Source organism: Spermophilus citellus, assembly GCF_964194105.1.
Source record: "Spermophilus citellus genome assembly, chromosome: 12".
NCBI classification, from domain to species: Eukaryota; Metazoa; Chordata; class Mammalia; order Rodentia; family Sciuridae; genus Spermophilus; species Spermophilus citellus.
In genome coordinates this window covers 34,871,348-34,886,679 of record NC_138198.1, presented here as the reverse complement: position 1 = coordinate 34,886,679, position 15,332 = coordinate 34,871,348, and positions in this window count along the sequence as shown.

Below are 15,332 nucleotides of genomic sequence, written 5' to 3'. Positions count from 1 at the left end.
TGACACTGAAGCTGAAACCTTGCTTTTATTTTACCACTGTTCTGACGTAGTCCTTGATTTAAATTATATATGCAGCAAATTAGAGATTTTAATGCATTATATCAAAATCAACATATTTGAATGTTACTTATTAATATAATTTATGATATATAAAATCTTATTCTTTGAGGAAAAATAATCTGAGCTAAAATACTGGTCTGTTGAGGAATATTTCTATTGTTCTCTCATTAATACCTTTAAAAATGATATGATAATGTGGGTGGAACTTAAAATCCTTACAATGTAGATATTCTATATTTTGATTCTTGGTGGTTATCTCCTGCACCCCCTCATTAGTGTGTCCTCTGTTTCTATATCTCCTTCTCTCTCTTCCTCCCACTGTCTCCCCCTGCCTCTTTCTTCCCTCCTTACTCCCCCTGCCACACACACACTAGCTCTTTATTTCTCCAGCATCAATTTTAGATTTATGTGTGATGTTTAAAAGAGATAAATGCTGCATCAAAACTAGTGAATATAGCTATTTATATCAACACCCAAAGGACAAATAAAATGCCTTTGCATGATGTACACTTAGGAAAAGTTTACATGTAATAAAAATTTTAAGTACAATTATCAGTATCTGTGAAACTTAACTAATTTTGTTCAGCCCTCGACACAACTTTAATTTTTTAAATATATTTTAAAATGAGAAACTGACATAAACTAACAAAGTCACCATGAGTATTAAGTCTGTATTACTTTGAGAGTTTTAAAAATAATTTCTTGGCTACAAATATTTGTTATTATCATTATAATATAGAGTAATCTTGTTTGCAGTCTGCATGTTTACATCTGTTTTAAAATTGCCCAAAGTAAAATACTGTTTTTTTAACACAAGCTCAGAAAGAACTAGAATGACATTAGAAACTTAGTTTTGTTAGTCTGATTGTAAATTTTTTAAATGTACTTTCTCATAAATTACAGGGGTTCATTCATAAGCATTGTTCAATTTTATTTGTATAAATTTCCTTGATTTTTCCTGTCATAAAGAACTGGTTAAGATAACAATAATCTTTAATTATAAAGCTTATATTTCCTTTCACTAAAATGTCTACAATTTATTATTAGTGGTATTGATTTTATAAAATGAGATCATTTTGTGTTAACATGAGCTCTCTCGAGAAATAATAGGTAAGAAGAAAGTAATTATTTTGTAACCAAAAATATGAGATGGCAAAGTGGCATACTGAAAGAATACTGAACCACAATTGGATAACTTAATTTCTATCTCTACCATTTTATTAGTTATGCCACCTTTAGCAAGGTTTTAATATCAAAAAATTCTGTTTTTCAGATATAAAATTATCTTACCTAAAGTTACTTGGACTCTCCTCATGCATAAGGGAATAATGAAGTATATTGATAACTAAATTGTTATAAATTTAAGGCAATATTACCCTGCACATTTTTATGGTGAGATAAATACTTATGAATTTAGGAAGTTGGGTTGTCTTCTTTTAAAATTTGGCAGTCTTTAACAATCAGGTATTCAATCTGGCAGTTTACAGGGAGTACCTTCTCTTTACACCAAAAATAATTTGACATTTTGGTAAAAATGGAAAGCATTTAGAATCTAAAGATCAAGTTGACAGTAATTAAAGAGATTTTGCTCTCATAGTACCTCACACAGACGCTTATAGAAATGTTTGCTAATATCATTATATTTCTACAGAAAAAGAGATCGGTCTCCCTCTATATATCTTTATGATTGTGTGCATGTGTGCGTGTGTGTGTGTGTGTGTGTGTGTGTGTGTGTGTGAGCCATGTATACAGACACAATAAAGCAGACACACACAGTCACACAAAATCATTCATCTCTTCCAGATGGAGAAAACTGAAAATGACTGCTTTGGGCTCAGATACTTATTCTTCATTTTATTTCATTTTAAATATCGGATTTGAAATAAATCCAAGGGCCACCATAGAACAGAAAAATGTGTGTGTCAACATCATCTTTGAAAACTAAAGTTGGCCAGGCACAAGCCCTATTTTAGTCCTCAATTCAATTTGATGCAGATAACGAGATTAATTTGCAGGCTTCGTTTTAATATTGTCTTTATTTTTAAAATGCCCATTGATGGTGTCAACGATTTTGATTAGATAATTTGATCACATTTCTGAATCCAGATACAAATTAAAGTTGGAGCTAAAACAGAAAATCTTACTGTTTACTATTCAGAACAATCTTCCTATTTCAGGAAATGGCAGTGCTCCAAAAGCCACATGTGTACAAATGAAAATCATAACATGTTATTCAAACTCCTGTTGTATTTGTGCAATTTACTAATTAGATATGGTAAGTATCAGCATTGAAATATTATAGTAATAGTATTAAAAGTCAAAAAAATCTACTTTTCTCAATTTGATTCTCTTTATGAATGACATAAAAGCCTGTTTTGCACCATAATTATTCTGTATACCAAATATAAAATAAAACCTTAAAAATGCAGTGCATGTTTCAACAAGAGATCCATTTTGTGTGTAAGAAATGGAAAGAATTTGATATAAGAATACTTTAATTAAGATTGGTAATATCTGGAATAAATCAACATAATACTCATGTATGCAAACTAATTTCTTCTTCAAATCATGTGCATTATATGATAAAAATGCCAAATCATTAGACTACATTGGAGCTCAACAAGTAACCTTAAAAAGCAATTATTTATTCTCAGGGTTTTCTTCCTACTTTTCAAAATGTCTTTATCTTATTTGTAGGATTCCTTAGAAATGGATCCATCATTAAATACATTAGCTATACATAAATACATTAGCTATACATGGTTATATACTGATACAGTATTAAAATCCAGGTTAAGTGTCCTAAAACTTGGAGAGGGTATATATATGTGTATCTATATAATTTTTGACAGGTATAAAATCATTGACTCTCCAGTTACCACAATTACCTTCTTTAGGTGTAATCCACATTAAGCCCTTTCTTGACACAGCATTTTGTTAACATTGAATGTTTACTATGCCAGACATTGTGATAAGTGTTTACATCAAGTTTCTCATTGAACCTCTTCCTTTGTGCAATGAGACCATCCTATTTTGACAATTCATTTTGCTGAATTAGGAAGTCACATCTTAGAAAAGTAAAATAACTTGTTCGAATCATATTTTATGTTAGTGTTAGAATTTGAATCCAGTAGGTTTGATTTTAGAATCTATCTTCTTATGATACATACACTTCCTGCTAATTTTAACCTCAGCTCTTTATCATTAACAGAAAAAATTGACTACTGACAGGCATCATATTTGTGTAAATATTTATTAATAACCAAGATCTGCTAGTATGATTTTCAAAGTTGACACTGTTAGGAGCATCTTGAATGTGCAAATTTTAGGACTCTGGAGTCAAGACACATTTTTCATGCCAACCTAAACAGAAAACACTTAATTCATTTTCAAAAAGGGATGAAAGGGAATAAATGTAATGGGCGCCTACTGTCTCCTGCAGGTTCCCATGGCAGCATCGCAGGCTCAAGAGCCATCAGACAGTGAAGAAAAAAAAAAAAGAGACAGAGACACAGAATGGAGGTGCTGGATCTCTCACATCTGAGAGAAAATAGGAGCTGAGGCAGTGTGATGTCTGGGGATTGAGACTGAAGGACAGATCAGGGGAGAACTGGGTAGGCTTTCTCAGCACGCTCCACTGTCTGCACTTCTCATCTTCTTGACCCCACTTTGATGATCTAGGGATAAACCTTCCTTCTGTCCTACACTTGCTACCCCCTTCTCAATTTATTTCATTATCCTTTTCCCAACTTCGTTCCTCACTCACTCCATGCATGTGGAGATGGTCCTATAAGAGCCTGTGCACACCAGTGAGCACATTCTCCTTTGTAATCTCACCATGCCTTCTCAATGCCTTCTGTTACACAAACTGAGAAAATCTCTACTACCGTGTTAACATATCATTATTTCAAAAAGAAAAATCTTCCAGATTTCTCAGAGACTATAGATTTATAATGAGTTCATGCAAATGAAGCAAACATGTTGCAAATTAATTCCATTGACAATGTTTCTACAAATCAATGGTCAAATATATGCACGTATACACACATGGTTGTAAATAGGTCCTATGATTTATGAACTAATGCTTTAAGTACTTATCAAAATAACCAACTCTTCAATCATTTTTTTTAATCTTTGCTGAGTCTTTCTCTCACCAATCTGACAGCTTACTACTAGAAGACCAAAGCTACCTAGTGTGGATGACACCGTGCTGCTGAGCATCCAGATTGGCTCAGAGGCTAGTTTTCAGAGTATCTTTCACTAGTCATATAACTGGACCTGCTTTGCTTTGCTTTGTTCTTCTTGACATGTATAACAGCTCAGAAAATCAAGGGCTAAATAAGATAACTAAACTTGCAGATAAATTTTTATGGTTTGCATCCTCACTATTCATTTCTTCTTTCATTCATTCAATTTCACATACATTCTTAACTCCTTCCTGTTTTTTTAGTAAATAAATAGTAGCACAATGGAAGACACTTGGTTATTCCTACTCCTGAGTAACTTATACTCTTGTTCATTTTTTATCTGGGTAGCCTGTTTATAATAAACACATAGGATGCTGGCTAAAAAGAAAGAGTATTTTTTGTGTTTCCCCCAGAGAAATTGAAATGGTATCAGATTATCCTTATGGTAAAATATATTCTGACATCATAGTGTGCTGATAAATGATTATTTGCTCAAATTAATTCAGGCTATTGTGTTTCTAAATAGAGGTGCAGGGGCTATGTTACTCAGTGATAGAACACTTGCTAGCATGAATAAGACCCTGTGTTAGAGGCCCAACATCACCAAATAAATACATAATAAATAAATGAAATTAAAATCAAGCTATAAAATAATTCCTATAGCAAACTAATTTGAATGATTATTTCCCTGTCTTTAATAGGATCAATCTAACATCATTTCACAATGCTCATTTAAACATAAGTGGGTTCTAATACCTACACAGTGATTTTGGGGAAAAAATTAACCCTTCTGAGCAACAGTGACAACTTAGATATTAACTACTTAATTCATTGAACAGAATGTTTGTGAAATAGCTTGAACAGTGGGAGAAAAAGATAATAAACAAAGCTTAAAGATATTTTTAAGGAATAATGAACTCATAATTCCAAAACATTGTTAGATTTTTCTCCTTCGTGATTCAAAACTATGGGCATGTGTGAAAATCATCCTATTATCAAAATATGCAATTCAAGACCCTTTCCCAGGCTTACTAAATCACAACCCCTAATGATAGAGAACAGAAATATGTATAAACAGGGATTTTGTAATGCCCTCACTACCCCCCTACTGACATTCCAGTTAAAAATCAATGTTCTCCTTGGGCAGTAAGCCACAGCAGTCCAGGGCAAAGAAGTTAAGTCCTGACTGACTGAACAGAACAATATTGAATTATGAGAAAATGAGAATAGCTATTACTTTCTCTACCCATCATAATTCATATTCATTTTCATAGTATTGATGGAAAGGGGTAACCGATGGCCTCATCACCATGAGTAAACGTTGTGTGAGCCACCCTCTGGGAGAGGAGTTCTGGTCATGTAAAACAATGACTAATTAATATATTTTATAGCACATTTTGGAACATGTTAAGATGTTTATCCTTTAAGCAGATAACTCTCCTTAGCTGAGTCACACACTAATAATAGATATGTTTAATATTATAATGAGTTTTGCCTCTCCCCAGCCCCAGTATCTACCATCTGGAAACAGAAGAGACAACTTTAGAGAAAGTCAAATACAACATTTTTTAATATGCTATAAACCTATTGCCAAATTGTAGTAGAAGAAAATTCACTTAAAAAAGAGAGATAAATCTAATTATAATCACATTTTATTCATATCATCTACAAGGAGGAAATTTTAGTCAGATAGTATTCTTCCCTTTGATTGAATGCACAAATAAAATTGAACTGCATTTATACAGATTAATTTATGAAAAAACATTGTGAATTATTTTTCTTACACATAGTTTACAACCTGGACAATTCAGAATTGTTAAGAGCTTTCTAAGTCTTAATATCATTAAGCCAGTTAAATATAGTATTATATTCAAGTGTGAGTTATATAATCTCTTTGTATTAGTGTCCCCCAAAATTAAAAATAAAATTGGAAAAGATGATCTCGAAAGATTATTTTGGTTTGGAAAACAAAAAGACCAAAAAACAAACCTATGGCTATATTTTGGGAGGTAGAAAAATGATAGAGAGACAGACAGACAGACAAATCTCTAATCAGACAGCTGGTTGTGACTGAGGTAGCTTAGCCTAACACCATTAGATAGAGCTGTTAAACAAATGAAATTTACTTTCTACATTCTTGTTGAGCACCAGTCAGTTGGGTGTTTTTAATCATCTGTGAATTTTCAGAATCCTCCTAAAACCATTACTAGGATGTGAGAGGTTAATCCCACCTCCTGACCTCATAGAGCTGTGGGCCAGACCTTTGGAATTCTAAAAGGCAGTGAGGCCTCCTTCCTTCTGATTTAGTTTCACAGGCTCCTGGGACATCAATTTTTAAAGGCCCAGTCAACAGATTACAGAAATCACTCAAGTTAAATTTTTATTAGGAAAAAAAAATTACTTCACAAATACCTTTCCCTGTGAAAATACAAACTTAAATATATTTAGCTGGGGGAGAGATAGCAGAAGGGGTCGAATAAAGAATTTGAAAGATTACTGCAATGTGGATATGCAGCTCCATGATTAAACACTTTTTCTAGTGTTTCTGCCAAATAATTAGTATCAATTACTATTTCCAAAGGCACCAAAATGCATAAGATAATTAGCCAGGACTTAAATAAATGAAAAGAGTGTTTGAGAGACAACTACTGAGACGAAATCCAGGCACACTTTAAAACCAGGAATCCTCTAATTAACTTCAATTTTTGAGAATAAGTCATAATGTGTATTGGGACTCCAGTCTGTTTCTGAAGAGGTTACCAACTTTCCTGCCAAATTCTCTTAGAATCTTTAAGTAAAAATTAAATATATGGAATTTATTTTGAACTTCAAACCTGTATTCTGGAAGTTATACCGTGATGTACTGGAAGGCACATTCTATCTGTATGGGATATCTTGTTGCTTACCCAGAAAACTTCCAGTTCAGTAATGTGGCTGCATTCTTTCATTTCCCATCCATTCCTGGATGCCCTGGTTATAAATGGCAATGTTCAAAGAATTACTGCACTGACTGGTTGCTGGTATTACAGTCTTGCCAGGATTAGAGTTGTAGGGCAGTGGAAGAAACCACTTAGGTGTGCTACACTTGGTAAGTAAACACCAAAAAAACCTGTGTGTTTTGTTTTTTCTGATTGTGGTAAAGGATTTGCAGTGCTCTGTTGGCATTTGTAAGAAAGCTGGTTAGAGCCAGTGTTTTAGTCTCTGACTCTGGACCAAAATAAAGCAAAATAACCTCTAAAGTTGTCATACACTCAACCTTGGCATCACTATGAGCAGACTTCAAAACCTAGTGCACTGACCGAGCCTCTAATGACACAAGATGCCAGCTGAACCTAATACTCAGTTCAGCAAATTAAAGCAATCCTTGCTTATATACCACACTGGTTTGAGAATCTCTCAGAATTTATGACAATGGAATTATCATTCTCTAGAATTGAAGTGGAAAAATTGTGATCCTCCTGAAACCTTACAAAACTCCAAGTTTACCTGTCATTCTCTAATACTAGAACCGTGAAAAGGGTCCAACTTGCCAGCTCAGGAAGCGGGTTGAATTGATGGCCATGAACACTGTTTAGGCACTGAAGTAGTCTAATGAATCTAACAACAGTAATTATCAATGAGACACAAAATGCATATGCATGACACAATAGGCAAATGCGTGAAGCAACACAGTGCAGTGATAGAAAGATTAAAAGATAATCCATTTCAAGAAATTAAGACCATGGGTTCTATCCTCAGCACCACCTTGAAAAAAACCTAAGTAAATAAAATAAAGGTATTATGTCCACTTACAACTATAAATAATATTTTTTTAAAAAAATGAACACTAAATATGATTCCCTGGTTGGGCCCTCCTGCCACCTGCTCTTTTTCCAGACTTCTCTACCAAATTAAATACCAATGACATTCTTCCTTTAAGCCACAGAAGAATTGGAGTCATCTTTGTCTCTTCATTTGACAAACCACATTGGATCCACTGGCAAATTCTCTAATACAACCAGTTCCAAGCTTCTATATAGTACCAATTATCTCTCTCCTGGATGACTTTGCACTTAAGTCTATATTTAGCTATTATATCACACAATACATATGCCAGGTCCAGTCACACATTTATTCAAACTTCTCCAAAATTTCTTCTTTCTCTAAGAAACATAACTCAGAATAATTCTCATGACTGAATAGTGTCTATATCATCTTACCCATTGACCTCATCTCTAGACACTCTTCCCATTCATCACTATTTTTCCTACCTTGCCTCACTGAATTCCTTGCTGTTTCTTGTATGCTCAGGGAGACTCCTGTCTCAGAGAAATTCTCTTAGTGTCACTTCTGTTTTGAACTTCTCTCGAATATGCTATGGCTTGATATCTTGCTTTCTTTATGTCTCTGTTTCAATGTCAACTTATCTGAGAATCTTTTGTTTATGACACTATCTGAAGCAGCAATTAAACCTTCTCACTATCCTGTTATCCTGATCTATTTTATTTCATAACATTTAGCATTATCCAGCAGAGTATACACTTCTTTATTTGCTTATTTTCTATTTCATTAGAATTTTATCTTGTTCACTTCTGTATTTCAGTACCTAAAAAATGAATGAATGAAAGGATAGAATGAATAGAGACATACTAAAGGAAAGAAAGGGATGATCTGGTGGATTATAATACTAATAACCTGGAACTCACCACAGTATTTAATTTAACTCCTATAACAAAATTCCAACAAAGACATTTTTTAACACATTCTGTAGGTAGGGGGAGGGGGGAACTAGCTCAAAGAGATTTCTAGTACTGATTAGTCATACATTTTGTTAATTCAGATTCTTGATATGACCACCTACTGTATGCTGATCCCTGAGATAAGATCTATTTACACAAAACTAGTCTCTGCCCTCATGGAGCTTAATGTCTAGTGGGATAGACCATTAACAAGTTAAATAAACAAACATATACCCATATAGTTACCTATGACAGTATCATAAAAAATATATTAGATGTTGAAATAGTTTACAGGTTTTACATGATACACCCAGGGAAGCAAAATGTTAAGTAAAAAATATGCCCTGAAAAATGACAAGAAACTAGCAAACAAAAGGAGGAGAGGGATAGTAGTGTTGGTAAGACAATTACAAACACTTAAAAAATAGCATATGTATCCAAGACCAGAGATCAAGAAAATGATTGATTTGTCTAAGGACCAGAAAGACCATTTATCCATAGCACAATTACATAGGAAAAGAGGTACATGGAAACAGCAGGGAAAGCATACAAGGGACCCATCATGCAGAATTATGATAAAGAAGTCTGGATTTTATTTTATGAACATGATGGCTGAATGGTACATAGACAACTGAGTTAAGAGGAATCAAGAGAGGCAGTAGTGAAACTGTTTTGAAGACATATTTGGACTTAAGTATGAGCTTCTTCTGAAAGTTCCACTAATTTTATTCAATTGTACTGTGCAATAATTACTGTCTCTTAAGGATCCTTTCAATATGAAGCTATCCTGGTCATTTTCAGTGGTGTACATTTATTTTTTAAAATAAACTTGTGAAAATACTTTATTTCCAGAGTTCAAAATGGAAATTATTATGGTTCAAAATGTTAATATCAAAGTTTCTGCCTATGTACCCAATACAATAAATGTCACATTCCAAAGGAATGGTAATAAATAAATAAATAAATAAATAAATAAATAAATAACTGCTAATATGTTGCAGGTCTGTTATTCTCACTAATCCAAGGGGAAAGAGGTGGAAATACATAACTTCCATCTCAAGTCTGTCAAGAGAGGCTACAGAGACCACACTGGAGTTGATTGTGTCTCCTTTGCAGTAATGTTTATTTGCAGATGAGGCAGAGTGAGGAAAAAGATGTTTTTGTTATCTATGGGTATATCTTGAGGATAAGAGATGGGTTGCTTTACTACTTAAATGGCAGCTCCATTTTAAGAGAGGTGGTGCTAGATTGAAATTTGCTTGTGAAGTTCCATTTTACTCAGGTAAAAAATATGGAAACTTTCCCATGGAAAGGATTGGGATCAGACACTGGTCTACTAAAAGTCTTTCATTTTACATAAGTGGTAAGATGCCATGTCCATATGGAATGTCATATAATTTTAAATTTTAGAATTTAGAAGCACAATATGCAGCAAAATTTAATTTTCTGTACTTTCATTATCCAAGTTAGAAACTTGTATTTTATTGCCTTTTTTCCTGTCTAGAGACCTTTATATATCCTAACAAGAGATAAAGGGTTCTTATTAATTCTTTCTCTCTAGGTTGTATAAGCATTATGGTAAAAATACTGTAAACACTATTTTATTCTGTGGAATATGGAGATGATCATGGTCCCTGAGAACAATGTTAGATACACAGAAACTGAAACCTGCTAGAACATGAGTAAAGTAACATTGTTATTGATCATAATTATGTTTTTTTAATTTAGTATATTGGTAGACAATCGAGAAAATAAATGAAAAATTCTTCCACTTGCAAAATCTATGTATTCCAACTATACACAAATTGTTAAAAGCAATTAACATGAGTGTGTTTGTGAATACTATGAAACTACTATAAATAAGTCTTGATACAATTCCATTTCCAGCTAACTATTAAAGTTACTATTTATCTTTCACAGTGTCTGGCTCCCTAGAAATTAGAGGTAACTTAAAACCATATGTCTGAGTATTCCCCTTTCTTTAGTGGTAACTTACCTAATAAATCATCATAGATACCTTCTAGTAGTGCTATATTTAGGATCATTTATCTAGATTGTCCTTCATTTAGGTTACTCTTGCCTTTGGATCTGACTCAGGTCTTGGAACTGAATACACTCTACTTGGTAGACTCATACATCTGTACTGAATACAGGAAATAATTTTCTAGCCTACAGACAGAATTTATTAAAGTGTTTTGTAAAACTCATGTCTTGGAAGTCTCCCCCTCTGGAGGTAGCCAATATTCTCTCTTGAATGTGTATTTCTTGCTTTACCCTAAAGGCATATCTCTTGGTATTGCTCTTATTTACTATGCATCTACTTTCCTAAACAAACCTCTTCCCATGCCTTTGAGTGATGCATTCTTGAATTCTTTTTCATCTCATATGCCAAGAACCCCACTGGTTCTGAATGAAGTTCCCCTTTCTCTCTGGGAACTCTTAGGACCCTTCTTTAGAGACATGTCTTCTTCCATGACATCTCTCATTGGCCCATGTAAGTAACTTCAGAAGCATCAAGTTTGACTGGTAAAACTGGCCTGGTGGATGCTTAAAAGCCATCAGTATTTTGGCCCTTGCCTTCTGAGGTCTGGCAGAACCCATAGAATTATGGGACCTCAGAGCCTTGAAATTTCAGTCACCCAACCTCCAGATGAGGGGGATTGTGAGGATCCTTGAGAATGGAAAGCCAACCAGTGTACATTCTGCAAACAGGAGGGTCATTAGAGAGGGAAATGTTTCTTCCAAGGGAAACCATGTGTGGTCACCAAGATCGTGACCCATCCTGGCAGATGACATAAGTGGCAGAGGAAAGCTAAAGGAACCAAGAAGCTTCTCACAAGTTCCAAGAGTGACCCCTAAAAAAATCTCTGCTGACCCTAATAGTAGATGGGAACAAGGTCAATTGTTGACCAACTTTGTCTTAAACACCTGGCATCAGTATATAGCCAAAGAACGGTCATATGTGGACATTTAAATAAAAAGATGTTTGTTCTTTTAAATATTACTTATGCCTTTGTGTTAGCCCTACCAGGAGTAAAACAGAGCTTATAGAGAAAAGGGTCTTATGTCTCATAACTATCAAGAGATTCTGTTAAAATCATGTACCAGGCAAATCAAAACTATTAAAGCTTACTTGCTTAGCCTCACCTGGCCATAACCACTATTAGAACCTTTGGTAATTATATTTCTTCTATTGATCAGCTCTTGCCCTTTTAATCTGCTAATAAAGTTTGTACCTTCCAGATCATAACAATCCATGTTAAGGGGATGGCAACACAAAATTCCAATCCATCACCACAACAGTGACCAGTGTTTATCTCCTTTAGGATAGTCAGGATAAGACTTTAGAAGATCCCTTGGTAGGCAGGGTTATTTGTCCTTGATAGTCTGAATCAGCCATAGAAGATGGATCTTCATTCCTCACCAATAACTAACATTAATGAATCAATATGTGTGTGTGTGGGGGGGGAGTTTGGGGGGAGGGGTGAGAAAGGGATTTAGGATAAAGAGATAAATACTGAGTCTTGAAGGAGGTCCAGATGAGCCATTAAAATACAGAAAGCACCCAGGAACAATGGCAAGCCCTGAGCAACATGCCCTTCCTTGACCCATTCCCTTAACCCATGTCCTTGTGACATGAGGGCAATGTATAAGCATCGGGAAAACTGACATGAAATTGTTTAGCTCCATCCTGCCTCCATCTCTGGTTCAGCCACTAGCACCTGCCCACTAAGAAATATTAACACCACACTATTGGGATGCTGTCTTTCCCTCTGGAGATTGCCCTCATTCTCCCTTGGGAATACATCTACTTTTCTAAATAAACTTCTGCTTATTCCTTTGAAAAAATAAAAAATAAAACCCATGTCTTTTCTCTAATTAGAACTATGTTCCTTAATACATATTTTTGGGTCCTCTTGTCATTGATAGGGGGTGACTGGTTTAAAAAATGGAAAGTCATTAAATTATTCCCATTTACTTCATTTTTTCCTGTAATTTTTAAAAAGTAATTTCCATGATTTCAATCTGGTTTATCACAGATCGATTACTATTAAGTCTAGATTTTGATAATTTGATCAAATATTTAGAACCACTCTTAGCTGCTCAAACTATATTATAGAATCTACAATACCTAAAGAGTATAATTTAATGTTAATTTCATCACATAACAAAATTATGTTCTTACTTTTGTGTAGCATTAATTCAGACACATAATACCCAAGTTTTCTAAAATCTTGAAAATATTTTGTTGTTTAATCCTTCTCCCCTGGATTTGACATTATTATTTGTCCTCTACAGTTTACCAGGATTTGAATATTTCTCTTAAAAAATGGCAATACTGTGGGCATGAAATACAGCTGCTTCACCTGGAACTTTCTTCCTACAAGTGACATCTATACCAGATCTTTAAGGTATGTAATAAATGCTGCCTTGGTCAGAGGAGGTTTGTTTCATTTGGCAAGAGCTTCAGATTCAGATTACTGTGAAGTGTGCTAATGTTCTAATGCATCTTATTTCAATTCACAATCAATGCCATATAATAAAAAAGACCTGGCACTGCCATATAATAACAAAAGACTCAAATCTAGTGTTTTATTATTGACCATCCCACTTCTTCAGTTTAAATTAGTTTTTTTTTAAATACTCATAGAAAATTTATGGGTTTCAATCTATGCCATAAACTGAACATTTAGATACATGAGTTTGCTTTTAATTTCTTCAAACTGTATAATTAGGCATAATTTTTGATATCTAATATTTAAAAGATTTGTGTACAATTCTATAGCTATAAAAGCTGAAGTCAGTATCAGCCCAGAAATAACTGTTGTGTCTTATTTATCTCAACTTTTCAGGGCCAGGTTCAGTGAAATCCCAGTTACTGAGGAGGCTAAGGCAGGAGGATAACAAGTTCAATGCCATCTTAGGCAATTCAGTGGAATTCTAGCTCAAATGAAATAAGCAGGGCTGGGGATGAGCTCTGTGGCAGAGTAATTGCCTAGTAGTCCTGGGTTTGATTCCCACTACTGCAAAACCAACAACAAAACCACATTAGTCAAATGATGACAAAGATTTCTCCTGCTTCACACTTCTTGGTAATAATTATTTTGGCTGTTCTGGATCTCTTATTTTTCCAAGTGAATTTAATTATTGCTTTTTCTATATCATAAGGAATGATATTGGGATTTTAAATGAAATCTCATTGAATCTCCACAGAGCTTTGGATAGAATGGCCATTTTGACAATATTAATTCTGCCTACCCAGAAGCGTGGGAGCTCTTTTTATCTTCTAAGGTCTCCTTCAATTTCTTTATTTACCATTCTGTAGTTTTCATTGTAGACCTCTTTCACCTCTTTTGTTAAATTGATTCCCAAGAGTCATTCATTGGATAGATATCTGCAGTAGTATGTGTCCTTGTTCTCTTTTGTTAACAGTATATAACAAGAACTTAGAGCAAGTTGAAAATAAAATTGGTGTACACATGTATGTAAATGATTTGAAGATGATATTTCATATAGGAACAATGAGTGATCCTATGAGAAACATTACTTATAAAATGCAAGAATCTTATGCATATAAATATATAACATATGTATAATCTTTGAATTTTCATCTTTATATGATATACAGTATTTTTCTTCACATCACTAAATATTCCTCTAATATATTATGTACTTATTTGTGTGGTATTTTATGGTATCAGTATTTCATATTGACTTTACACATCACTTATTGATACAATATTCAATTTTTCTCAATTTTCAATATTATAAATAAAGTACAATATAATGTAACTGTGAGTATGCTTGGCTTTATCCATATCTGTACATATAATAAAAATTTTATAGATTTTGAGGCATGGATCACCTGATTACCACATAGTGCTCAACACACTGGAGGGTCCACCGTCTAGATCAGGAAATGAAAGACTTTCCACTTAGGCATTATCCAATTCTCCCATCAAGAGTAAACTTTCTTAAATTTTAACTGTGTATTATGGTATCACTTTGCTCACTTTTTACTTTGGTTTAAATAAAATAATGAGGTACAATTATTAAACAAACAAAAATATTTCTCCTTCCACTTTCTTTTTTGTAACTTTTAGTTCTCTAATGCATAAAATGATCTTCTTTTACTCCTTTGGAATCCTAGAGAAACTTGCTGACATCTCCAAGTTTTCTCTATCACAGCTTTCTTTTTTGTTTGTTTGTTGTTGGTGTTGTGCTTTGTTTTGTTTTGGTTTTACCTGTCCATTGGATGGGACCATATATAACCATCTGCCTACTCTCTTTCTAATGTAGACAATAGCTAGTCCATGAGAAACTCATACACACAACCTTTTCTTTACAAACCTTGGTCATAACAAGT